General features: G+C 42.4%; 1 protein-coding gene across 3 annotated transcripts in view; it reads left to right on the forward strand.

Moving 5' to 3' along the window:
• The first annotated feature begins 7,908 nt into the window (after window positions 1-7,908).
• Window positions 7,909-13,876, forward strand: part of plekha6 (pleckstrin homology domain containing, family A member 6) — a 135,278-nt gene continuing 129,310 nt past the window's right edge. For 2 of the 3 annotated variants that reach the window (XM_077573053.1, XM_077573054.1), the window contains exon 1: window positions 7,909-8,295. The gene's annotated coding sequence lies outside the window, so the exon portion shown is untranslated. The remainder of the gene's footprint in view (window positions 8,296-13,876) is intronic. The other variant, XM_077573058.1, reaches the window with a different exon arrangement.

Genomic DNA, 13,876 nt, shown 5'->3' on the forward strand with positions numbered 1-13,876 from the left:
CTCTTCTTCTAACGCCACTGGTTGTAACAATCATTTATTCGGATGTTTACCGCTACCTATCGGTCAGGTCCAACATTGAACCAAAACTGATTCCACACATGGACAGTCCTTTTTTCAAAAAAATGACAAAAATACAGATTAATATACTATAGTAACGTTTGAGTAAATAGATATACAGTAGAAAAAATATTCACAGACTAGGGCCGATATGTAAAAAAAAAATATATATATATATATATATATATATATATATATATATATATATATATATATATATATATATTTACCTTACTTCTTGTTTACACATTTAAGAGATTCAGTGTAATAACCAACATCAATAAAAAAAAATAATACCGTAAACTTGAACAAAATTTGTCTTTTGTGAATATGACATTTCCCTAACAAAATAAAATAACCAAAATATTGCTATTTCTGTATCTTTGCATGCAAAATAAGTGTTAATATTTTTATCCTCAGTCTAGGGCCAATCTTTTAAGAAATATATTTCTCAACATTTTCCCAGAACCTGATTCTAAAGGGCCTGTCAAGGGTGCAGTGGTAACAGATGGCGATACTGGTATCCGCCCCCGCTCTTGTGGCCAATTTTCGGTCAATAGGAGGATCCTGTGTGACGTAATGTTTATGTTTCGCACATTACATCAAGGGAAACTGTGTGTCAAGAAACAACGTGTTTTACATGGAGTTCGATGGTTTTGCACATTTGGAGGAGAAGAAAAAGAAGCCGTTTTTTTTTTATCGCATTCCCACCGAAATTGGCGGCGAAAAATGAAAGAAATGGCTGCGAGCCGGGAGGGTATAACTTGACGGTCAAAGCCTGGATTCCGACTGATGCGGACGGATTTGTGAGGGTCACTTTATTGCCAGTAAGTACTAAAGTACTAGTAAATGTGATAATGATTTTGTGAACTTCATTTGAACCTCTTACTCCTCACCAGCTCAATGTGTATGGGAGTCAAGTTCTCATGAAGATAAGAATGTGTATGTGTAAGGGAGTCAAGTTCTCATGCCATTACTCATTATGTCCAAGATCAAAACCTGTCTACATCATATTTCCGGGCTGGTAGGGGAGCGTTTGTTTCCTTTGTGTTGTGGCAGTATTAAGGAGCGTAAACGACTGACTGGAAACACGTCTTTATTCACAACTGCCAACAACAGAATGGCGAATACTGCGCCAACCAACATTATATCCAACACGCCCCCTGCTGTATGCCTACTGGGTGAGAGGCATGGTCCTAAAGTCCACCACACAGGCCCCCCCCGAACACCCAGAAGAGGCGCACAAAAACAAAATGGGCAGACATGAGTGTCGACGGTACAAAAACCTTAGGAACACAGTGGTGAACCGGTGCAGGAGTCAGGGGCATCCCGACAGAAAGGGCCGCGTGTCGGGACCTTCGGGCAGAAATTCACCCGGGACGCGAAGAGGCTGACCGAACACCAACTCGGCCGGGGCGGCGTTAAGATCCTCTTTCGGAGCCGAACGCAACCCGAGAAAAACCCAAGGAAGACGATAGACCCAGTGACCCCGGAAAGCGCAGCCCGCAGCGCGGCTTTAAACGACCGGTGAAAACGTTCACACAACCCGTTAGCCTGTGGGTGGTAGGCAGTAGTGCGGTGTACCTGCACACCCAAGGACTCCGCTAAAGCAGACCAAAGTCCCGACACTAACTGGGGCCCCCTATCCGAGGTGATATCGGACGGCGTGCCAAAACGCGCGACCCAAGACGACAGGAACGCGTGGGCTACGTCCATCGAAGTTGTGGAGGACAGGGGGACAGCTTCCGGTCACCTCGTGGTCCGATCTACCATAGTGAGCAGATGCGTAAAACCCTGCGACGGAGGGAGAGGGCCTACCAGATCAACGTGCACGTGGTCGAAACGCCTAGCTGGTGTGCCGGTGAACTTTGGCACGCTGACAAGTGAAGAGGAATAAAGAAATTTTGTCCTCTTTGCGTGTTCCAAAAATGAGGATAGGTTTAATGCAAGAAAAATACACCTTTGCAAAAAAGATTTTTAATCTTTCAGAGATCTCTGGGCATTCCAACAGCTTCCGATTTCATCACTTAAAGAACGTGGGATTTCAGAGCGTCAAATGTGTTCTTCTACGTGTACAATAGCTTCTTATAGTTAAAAAGACCTCCTCCTTTTCATTTATAGACTAAACATACTCTCTGGTACTTTTCCGTGAGCAGATGGCGTTAACAAGGTCAGGTGGATGTTTTTGAGACAGAATGTGTTATATAGTTGAAGGATTTTCCCATAGCAAAATCTCACAAACAAGTTGAACCAAATTTACGGTGGCCGTGACTGATGAAGAAAGTAAAGAGTGTGTGTGTGTGTTATTTCAAAGCAAATTTTGTTTTCAAGACCGAAATGTGTTTTCGCACAAAGCGCTGAGAAGGAACTTTTTTTAGACTAAATAATATGACCCAGTTTAAGGTCAAATTATACCGAAATCAACACCATCTGCTCTGCACAGGACACAAAATACAATATGAAGAATTAAAATGTTCATAATGTGTAACAATAGTTGATATATGAAATTAGGTATTAAAAATGTTATAATATATTTCACAAGCCACGCACGCCGCCGCCCACTCCCTGACATCCCTACGCAGTCCAGGCCAGACAAACTTGGCACCAACCAGCTTGACCGACGCACGGACGCCAGGGTGTGAGAGGGAGTGGATAGAGTCAAAAATTCTCCCACGCCATCCCAAAGGAACCACAGGCCGAGGGCGGCCTGTGGACACATCGCAGAGGAGAGCGGGATCGCCTTCGCGCAACACCACATCTTCAAGTTAAAGAGCCGTACCTGCCTCTTTGAGGTTGCGGATGTCAGGGTCGTCGGACTGTTCCGCAGCCATCTCGGCAAAATTAACCCCGAGCTGGACCGGACATACAATCGCGCGCGATAAACAATCTGCCACAGGGTTACACTTACCGGCCACATGCCGAACGTCTGTCGTGAATTCGGAAATGGCCGCCAAGTGGCGCTGCTGGCGGGCCGACCACGGTTCAGTAACCTTTGACATCGCAAATGTAGGCGGCCTATGATCCACATAAGCCGTGAAACGGCGCCCATCAAGAAGGAAACGAAAATGTCGCGTCGCGAGATACAGCGCCAGCAACTCCCTGTCAAAAACGCTATACTTGCGTTCGTTATCCCGCAACTTACGACTGTAAAACGCAAGGGGTTGCCACACATTCACCACGAGTTGCTCAACCACTCCCCCTACAGCTATATCGGACGCATCTGTAGTCAAAGCCACCTGCGCAGTGGAGATCGGATGGACGAGGAGGGCCGCGCTCGCGAGGGCGTCCTTAGCTTGCTGAAACGCCTGTGCCCGTTTGCGGAGACCACTCGAGGGGGTCTTTAGCCTTCTTGTTTCTCAAGGTACTGTAAAGAGGCTGCAGGAGGTGGGCTGCACGCGGAAGGAAAAGGTTATAAAAATTAACCATGCCCAAGAACTGCTGCAGCACCTTAACCGAGGCTGGGCGGGGGAAATGAATCACTGCCTGTACCTTGGCAGGTAAGGGAACTGCACCCTGCGCCGATATACAGTATCCCAAAAAATCAATCTCAGTAAGACCGAATTGACACTTAGCCGGATTGACGATTAGGCCATGTGAATCGAGGCGATTGAAAACCTGTGTTAAGTGCGACAGATGTACCTCCGGTGAAGGACTGGCCACTAAAATGTCATCAAGATAGACGAACACGAAGTCGAGGTCGCGCAAAACACAGTCCATCAATCTTTGGAAAGTCTGTGCTGCCCTTTTAAGGCCAAAAGGCATGCGCAGGAATTCGAACAGCCCAAACGGGGTTATCACTGCCGTTTTGGGCACGTCTACTGGCTGCACAGGCACCTGGTGATAGCCACGGACCAAGTCCACTTTCGAAAAAATTGTGGTGCCAGCCAGACGCGCGGAAAAATCTTGAATGTGTGGAATGGGGTAACGGTCATGAGTAGTAACACTGTTTAGCCGACGAAAATCACCGCAAGGCCGCCAGGAACCATCACTTTTAGGTACCATGTGTAAGGACGAAGCCCACGGGCTGTTAGAATGCCTCACAATCCCCAAAGGCTCCATTGTAGCAAACTCCTCCCTCGCAATTGCCAATTTGGCCCCGTCAAGTCGGCGCGCGCGGGCAAAAACTGGCGGGCCAACGGTGGGGATGAAATGTTCCACCCCATGCTTAGTATCGGCGGTGGAAAAGGCGGGAATCGTCAACGACGGAAAATCAGACAGCAAACGCTGATAAACGTCGCCCGATGCCCAAAAATTTGCGTGTGCTAATGGTCCGAGTCCCCCAGCCTCACATGGGAAAGTGCCGAAAGAAACAGCGTCAATCAAACGGCGGTTAGCAACATCTACAAGCAGTCAATTTGCACACAGAAAATCCGCGCCAATAATTGGAACCGTGATTGAAGCAACAATAAAGTTCCACTGAAAATCACGTCCATGGAAGCACACAGTCACCAGCCTGGAACCAAAACTGATAATGGGTGAGCCGTTAGCTGCACACAGGGAAGGTCCGCTGCTACTGGCCGCCTTTTCCGCGGAGGTGAGTGTAAGCAGGCTAACTTGCGGCCCGCAGTCCACCAGGAAACGTCTCCCTGATGACGAGTCTGTGATGAAGAGCAGCTCGCTTTCATTGCCGGCGCCCACAGCCGCTATGGAACACCTCCTCCAGGAGGTGATCGGCTGCCATACTTTGCACGGCGAGTCGTCTCGTAGCCAGCAACACTCGATCCGCTTCTTCGGCCAAGGCCCGATAATCGCGGGACGCCAGGCAAACGGAGTTAGCCAACACCGCGCGTACTGTAGGCGGTAGCTGTCGGAGGAAAATGTGCGGGAAAACGAATCCGCCTTCATCCGAGCCTAACAACGACAGCATCTTGTCCATGAGGACCACTGCTGTGCCATCGCCCAACCCGGGCAGGGAAACAGTCTGCCTGCTCTCTCCGAGTCCAACAAACTGAACCTCCTGAGCAGAAGTTGTTTGAGCGCGGCGTATTTCCAGCTCTGCGGAGCCGCGCGCAACAGCTGCATAGCACGACGTGTAGTCAGTTGGTCGAGGGCCGCCACGACCATGTAATACCTTGGTTCATCAGCGGTGATTCCTCGTAAGTGGAAAAGCGCTTCTACATGCTGAAACCACGAGGCCGGGTCGCTCTGTCAGAATTCCGGCAGCCTCGCGGTAGCAGCGACGGCTGCAAGTTGCGGGAGTTGGGGCGACATGGCTGAGGAGGACACCTCTTCAGCCGCTGTTCGAAACATTTTCAACGTCAGGGTCACCAATGTGGCAGTATTAAGGAGCGTAAACGACTGACTGGAAATACGTCTTTATTCACAACTGCCAACAACAGAATGGCGAATATTGCGCCAACCAACATTATATCCAACACGCCCCCTGCTGTATGCCTACTGGGTGAGAGGCATGGTCCTAAAGTCCACCACACAGGCCCCCCCCCGAACACCCAGAAGAGCACTCAAAAGGAAAACCTCACAGGGGGCTTCACCAGCCTGGTCCTAAAGTCCACCACAGTGTCTCCTTATGAGGCAACACATGTTCATTTCGTTACTTCCGGCACCGCCATTTCGGTGTGCGTTACTCTAAATAGTGGGGGAGTTGGTTGATTTTCTCTACAAATGTCTAAATTGTCTGTGTATTTTACACTATATCGCCACTGGGTGTTATCCAGTGTTGCAAACTGGAAGGATCGACCTGCCTGCAGAGTACAGAATGATGTACAGTACTTTTTCAGCAGCCACCTCAACTGCTGTAAAATGTATAGACACTAGGCCTAGATATAAGGGAAGGGAAATGGCCAGAGTTTATTTTTATTTTTTAATATAACTATGGGCGTTTTATGCCACTGAAGACTCAGGGTACTGCAGCATGCTTAATCCAAGAATCCTGCACAATTGAGGAGTAAGTTTTCTAAGCATATATGTATGGTGTAAACCTACTCTAATAAATTGAAAGGAAATTTGACATTGTTTTCCTATTTTCTTCATCACTCAATGTTCAGTCAATAGTTATAATTTTACAGCAATGTACATGACTGTCAAATTAGAACAACACAGACAGGCTGTCTGTGCTGTCCGAGTACAACACTACGTCAATATATACCAGGGTTCACCAATTCCGGTCCTCAAGGTCCGGAGATTTTAGATGTTTCCGCCTACCAACACACCTGATACTAAAGATCAGGATCGTTATCAGTTATGCTGATGAGTTGATTATATGAATCAGGTGTGCTAGTGGACGGAAAAATCTAAAACTTGCAGGACTTCGGATCTCAAGGACCGGAATTGGTGAACCCTGATATATACGGTATGCATATTCTAACTGACTTTAAAATTCACGGAGGCTAACGCTTTTGTTATTTAATATTTCCATCACAACATAAATCAGATTCCATCCACTTATTAAATTGTTCAGACAAACCAACGTGAAGCGTATAAGACACCATGTACTGCAATTACGCTACATTCGCCATTCTGTGACGCTGCGCTACAACTTGGGTGTTCAAATGGGGGTCACGTATTTCCGGTGGTGACGAAAGCGCCACTAGCCGTCTTAGTTAAAGCAACAACATATACTCAAAAATACAAATAATACTACTTAACGTTAGTTTGAGTTAATGTTATGGTTATGTTTAGGGTTATAGTTACGTTTAGGCTTGGTAAAAAAAAAAGTAAGACGGAATTGGTGGAAATGTGTTTCTGGTGGAGCTCCACTCACCCATGGTCTGCAGCTAGACTCTTCTCAATTTATTTGAAGGAAAAACACTCCTGAAGTTGATCCTAGCTTCCTGTTAGCATTTGAATGGGATCCTCTTCTAGCATTAGCGCTAGGCTAACAATGTTTTAAAAAAGAAGCATGTTTTTTATTTAAATATACAGTGGAAGTAATTCTTAATGTCATGTGTTTAGTTTTACATTTAACTCCAATGAGTTGCAATTAAACATTTTAAAAAAACGCTTGGGGGCAACAGAATAATCAGAATAACATACGTTACACAATTGCTTGCAATTGCTAGTTGCTAATGCTACACAAGCAAAATGATCCATTCAGGGTATTTTCACAGCGTCCGAAACTTGGGTTTTCTTTGACGTTTTAAGGTGGAATAATCTTCTATTTGGCCGATTGTTTTGGCCGATGTTTGAAGGCCAATAATCAGCCGATTATACTCGGCGACCGATTAATTGGTCGGGCCCTTTTACTAAATTACTTGAAGCCCTATTGTATTGAATTGAATTATTTGCACTTCACTGTATTCCTTAAAAGGAAGTTGTACAACCATTGGGACTTTTGTTTCTGGCCGCTGGATTATTTGTTTCGTCTTAGTTATGGATTTTTTAAAATTCATTTTATTGTGTGCTCTCTGAAAAAAAAATACTTTTATGAGCAAATTGAAAAACATATGCCATTAATCTAATTCAGTTTTAGGGAGATTTGTTATAGTTGGGATACACATTACATTTTTTTGAAATTTATCCATCATTGGGTTTTTGGGGGAAATTTAATGTATGTAAATACTAATGGTATTGGCACTTGGTATCGGTATTGGTGAGTACTGAGGATTTGAGTATCGGTCTAAAAAAAAGTGGTATCGAGCATCCCTATTAAAAATAATTAAAATCAGTAAGAGACAATTTCATGGATTCTTAAAAAAAATGTTTTTGTCTTTTTCTTATCCAAGGGATTTCTTTTGTCCTTCTGGGCTTCCCTTTTGTCTCCCTGCCTCCATGTTTGCCTCCGTGCTGGCGCCTCCACTCAGGGAGGGGCTGAAATCAGTATGGTCCTCATGTATTATTGGCTCCTGCCTCCTATGTCTCGGTGACTGTAATCAAAAGGAGATTTGAGCAGCACTGTGACATCTCCCCCTCACCCCCGCCTACCATTCACTCTTGTCTTCTCCCTGTCTCCCTCTCATTGCTTTTCTCCTCTGTACTTGTTCTATGGCTGGCGGCGGAGATGGGTGGTCATGTGACGTTTTAATACCCTGGGATTTTCTGCTGGGCATGCTCTGAATCGCCTCAGCCAGACCTGTCTGACGAGTGCTGCGTATTTATTACACATGCAGCTGTTTTTTATGCTTTGCTTCTTGGGGGATACATTATTAGCTCATATGTTTAACATGGCTCTACCTGATGGTAGGACGTCGTATTAGAGCACTGCCCTTTTTTGCCGTTGCTGGAATATACATGCGGTGAAGAGACAGAAGCAAGACGTAGCATCAGTTGTGCAGGTGGCGGGTAGGTATGCTCCTGATTGATTGTTACTGTGTTACTGTCTGGTACTGGAAATGTTGTCATGCTTAAGAATCAAGAATTCTGCCATGATTGGATCACAGTCACACAAAAGAAAACACAGAGTGATATTGATCTCGTGTGTAAACAAATGCATCTCTTGAATGATTTATGCTTGTCCCATTTTCATCCCTAAGCATTATCCTTACTGCACATTATCACATTATTATTTATGTGATTAGTATTCAGCTTTTATTAGCAGTCAGCATTCACATGCAATTTCTCCAAAAATTGCATTAACTGAATAGTAGGCCTATTGATGTTCAGTAGAATGTGATGTGTCCACGTTTTCATTTTTAGCAGGCCCAACCCGGAATTCTGGATTAAGTGGTTTTCACATCTTAATTTAACAGAACATGGATTTAGACACAGAACACAACAACAAAAAACAGAAAGGACTCTTTATTTGTTTTTGTGCTTATAAAGCCATTGAAACATGGTTATTTTCTGCTGCCCTCTTGGGTGATTGACATGTCTTGACTCATCATCACCATGGTTACCAGAGAGAACCAAATTGTGGAATAGCCAAGTATCTCCCAAGCCTTATTGAGCAACGTCATCCATTACTAAAAACCACCAAACAAAAATGCCACAAGAAATGTAATTATTGAAATAATTACAAGCTCCTAATAATTTATTCACAAATTGACATACAGTACTCACTGTGAAATCTGGGCCTGAAGATGATATTCTTGCAGGAAAAATATTATTTTGTTGTTCAAATGAATACATGGATTTATTGTAACTTCTACCATCTAATGGAAGAGCATTGAATTGTTCTGCCTGTCACTGTATGTCTCTGGCATAGATAGATGAGAAATGACGTACCGGTATTTGACATCTATAAATAATAATTTTCAAACAAATTAAGTGAATTGGATAATTTCCAGTAGCACCACTGCTAAATCTCTCAAGGGTATACTTGTGTGCCAAGGCACATGGAATATACTGTTGACATTAAATTGTTCTTGTCGAGTTTCCCTTACTTGCATGGTTTTATCTAGGTCAGAGGTCAACTAACCTTTTTAAACATTTTGCGCTACTTTTTGGGTACTGATTAATGTAAAGTAGTACCAGTTTAATAGGGTATACTTCTAAAACTAAATTACCTTCATACATTAATAATAATATTTAGGATGTTCGATACCACTTTTTTTTCAGATTGATACCGATACGACAACTCTTGAGTAGTCACCGATACCGATACCACATACGCTAAGACAAAATCCCCCCCTAATTACAGATAATTTTAAAGAAACACTTATATATTCCGATATAGAATTTCTCCTTAAAAATAAAAAAAATAATGAAATTAATGGAAATTTTATATTCCTTTAATTTCTAGTTTCTGATTGTAAAACAGTCACAAGAGGGCGGCCGATACTGGTATCGGCCACTGTCATGAGTACCGATACCTTAAAATAAGGCTGGTATCGGCCCTGATACCAATACCTGGTATCGGCATTCGCCCATCCCTAATAATTAATAATATTATTCATGAGAAGACACTAATCATGTTAATAATTTCTCACAATAATTAGGGTACAGATAAGCAACACTTTATTTTTTATAAATCTCTGCCGGTGTTCACATTTTCTTTTCAGTGTTCTCCAGCATTCTCAGAAAATCCCAATGTCCCATCATCATTCTATTTTTCATAGCTATTTTTAGAACTGGCCCATGGACTACTTATGTGGCCCTTGAGGGCTACCTGGTGCCCACGACTACTAGCACCACGCTGGTACTCTTGGTACTCTCTGTTACACTTCTTCTGACATTCAAATTATATTGTCAGGATGCATGTTGTTGTGAAGTAGGGCGTAGAGGTAGAGGTGCTCAAAAAAGTCATTTAAAATAAAACAAAAAGACAAACAAGGTGAAAGAAAAGTCCAAAACTAGACTCAAAGTAGCAAAAACACAAGACGTACAGTAGACATGACTGGATAATAAACCAACAAGGACCGAAAGAAAGCAGGTAACTGAATACACACACTAACGAACGAGACAATGAGAGACACCTGGACAACATGTCAACTAAAATCCAACCAAATCAAACAAAGAGAGATCATGACAGACATGCCAATCCATTGTACGCCACCTCTCATCTGAAGTCAGATACAATTGTCTCCAGCTCACCTGCAACTCTAAGGAGGACAAGCGGTTAAGAAAATTTATTGAATGTAAGAATGCTGGAAAACATACAGTTAAAAGAACTACTGAATAGTGAGCGGACCAGTTTAAAAGTTCAACCAAAGTCTTGCACAATGCATACCCGGATGTTACGGAAAAGGTACACATTATGAAGAAACACGGCACTATAGAAATCTTTTAATATTTGCGATTCATATTTGACAATATTTTTTATAATTGAAAATAAATAGGTGTGGATATACACTCTAATAAGAGAATTGTCTAACCAATTTAAGTCTGAATACAGAATTGTTGGCCAACTTAATTGAATGAAGAAATAAAAATTATGAATTGGATTAACTTAATTATAAGTATGTTACTACTTGAAGAAATTCATTTAAGTTGGTTAACAATTCTCTTTAAAGACTTAAATTGGTTCAATAATTCTTTTTTGTACATATATTCCCAAGTTCTCTCTAACCAAGTATTGTTATGATGCTTCAGACAACTTTTTCCTGAAGTTTATATTTACATAGATGAAACTTTATGTGATGCAATTACTTTATATCTTGGTTGAGAATATTTTGGCAACATTGCAACAGAGGTAAATGGGGGGAAAGCAATTGTACAATTTAATAGGTTTTAAAATATGAACCTACCATAAACAGAGACAACCATTAGATGGTGGTGTGTTGTTGCTCTTCAAACTTCCATACATTGCTGTGACCTGTGACCTGTATTGCCTACTAGGGCTTTTCACTCAATTATTGGTCAAATAAATCCGTAATTGTCTTTGGAAATATTGTTCTCAGTGTTGAGTCAAGTCGTCCCAACCTCAGAAGAGAATATTTTTGTTGGAGGATATTAAACTATTGATACTTACTGTGGCGTGGCAACATTCTCCAGGGGCCCCAAGCAAGAAGGGATTTGGTGCCACGGCGGCCATTCGTAGCATACATAGTACGTCATTTTAAAATTGCACATCTGTATCTTCAATAGACAATCATCATTAATTGTGCTTCATTCAAGTGACTTGTTTTGTTTTAGTTTGTTTAACTTTAGCAAGAATCCTTCTAAGTGAGTCAGAAAACAGGAAAAATAAAATTACTAATCACATGGTCATTTAAAAAAAAAAAAACTTACATTTTTAAAGCTTTACTATTAATGGCTGTTTTAACTTACTAAACATATATATTTTTTAAACACCTTACTATGCAATGTCATTTACAACAACAAAAAATCTGCCTTACTCCTTGAAAAAGAAAGAAAAAAAAAGACGGCTTACTATAAATGGTCATTTAAAAAAACGCCTTAGTATGCATGGTCATTTTCTGTTTGCCTTACTTAAAAAAAAAACGCCTTAGTATGGTCATTGGTCATGGTCATTTTTTTGTTTTTTCATATTTTATTTATTTTTCAAACACCTTACTAAACATGGTCGTTTAAAAAAAAGCTTTATACATGGTCTTTAAAAGATAAAAGACGCCTTACTATATGGTCGTAAAAAAAAGAAGAAAAAAAGACCTTACTATACATGGTCGTTTTTTTTTTTTTTTTTTTTTTAAATAAAAGCTTTACTACTAATCATGATCATTTACAAAAAAAATAATCAGCCTTTCTAATCATGGTAGTTGTTTTTTTTAATTTTTTTAATTTTTTTTTATGGAGTATGGTATGTTGTTTTTAAGGGGCCCCAAGCAATTGCCTGCCTTGCTTAATGGCAAACTAGGCCTCTGGATACTTATTGCCTTTTTCTATCTGTATTTTATCAACTTTGGACAATAAATTTAGGTCTCATTTGTCAATTGCATGTGACACATTTTATATCATATTCAAGTAAAGTGGATTTACAGCGATTGTACTGTAAAATGTGCATCAGGAAATGACAAATCACCAAGAAAGAAGCTTTGACAAAAATGCAAGAGGACACGATAATGTCTGTATAGTTGCACACTGTTCATTAAAGCAATGTCATTCTACAGGTGAAAACAGTCCACTGCTGATCCAAAATGCCTTCAAATCAATTTATGAACCTTAATCCTAAATAATCAAGACTGTTGGCATCAGACATCCACAGCAGCTAAAAATAGCCAGAGAGATTTTGTCTTTGGTGCTGATGGCCACATGGCCGTGTTAGACTAATCCAAGCCAATTCTACTCCAATCCTCCCAGGAGAGCTGATCATGAGCAAAGCAGGATGAAAAGGATTTGATTCAAGCTTTCAGTACCACTGTCATCACTCTGTTTCCCAATTCACATACTCGAGGTAGGATGTGTGTGCATTTAGGATGGTTTTAGAGTAGATAGTTACGGACCAATTTTAATTAAATTAAAATTAAAAATAAATAAATGACTAAATAAATAAAAGTGAAAATAAAAACGGGAAAAAAATATAAACGGAAATAAAAACAACTATATATATATATATATATATATATATATATATATATATATATATATATATATATATATATATATATATAAGAGCTGTCAAACGATAATTTTTTAAAATCAGATTAATCACATCTTAGAATTTTGATTCTAACCATGGGGTCATGGGGACCGGCCGGGCACAGCCCGAAAAGGCAACGTGGGTCCCCCTTCCCATGGGCTCACCACCGGTGGAAGGGGCCAAAGGGGTCGGGTGCGCAGTGAGTTGGGTGGCAGCCAAAGGCGGGGGCCTTGGCGGTCTGACCCCCGGCTACTGAAGCTAGCTCTGGGGACATGGAATGTCACCTCTCTGACAGGGAAGGAGATCGAGCTGGTGTGAGAGGCTGAGAAGTTCCGACTAGATGTAGTCGGACTCACCTCCACACACGGCTTGGGTTCTGGTACCAATCCTCTCGAGAGGGGCTGGACCCTCTTCCACTCTGGAGTTGCCCACGGTGAGAGGCGCAGAGCAGGTGTGGGCATACTCATTGCCCCCCAGCTAGCCGCCTGTACGTTGGGGTTCACCCCGGTGAATGAGAGGGTAGCCTCCCTCCGCCTTCGGGTGGGGGGACGGGTAATGACTGTTGTTTGTGCTTATGCACCGAACAGCAGCTCAGAGTACCCACCCTTTCTGGAGTCCTTGGAGGGTGTGCTGGAGATCGCACCCCCTGGAGACTCCCTCGTTCTACTGGGGGACTTCAACGCTCACGTGGGTAATGACAGTGAGACCTGGAGGGGCGTGATTGGGAGGAATGGCCCCCCCGATCGAAACCCGAGTGGTGTTTTGTTATTGGACTTCTGTGCTCGCCATGGACTGTCCATAACAAACACCATGTTCAAGCACAAGAGTGTCCATATGTGCACCTGGCACCAGGACACCCTAGGCCGTAGTTCGATGATCGACTTTGTAGTCGTGTCATCGGACTTGCGGCCGTATGTGTTGGACACTCGGGTTAAGAGAGGGGCG

This window comes from Vanacampus margaritifer, chromosome 8 (genome assembly GCF_051991255.1).
Source record: "Vanacampus margaritifer isolate UIUO_Vmar chromosome 8, RoL_Vmar_1.0, whole genome shotgun sequence".
NCBI lineage: Eukaryota > Metazoa > Chordata > Actinopteri > Syngnathiformes > Syngnathidae > Vanacampus > Vanacampus margaritifer.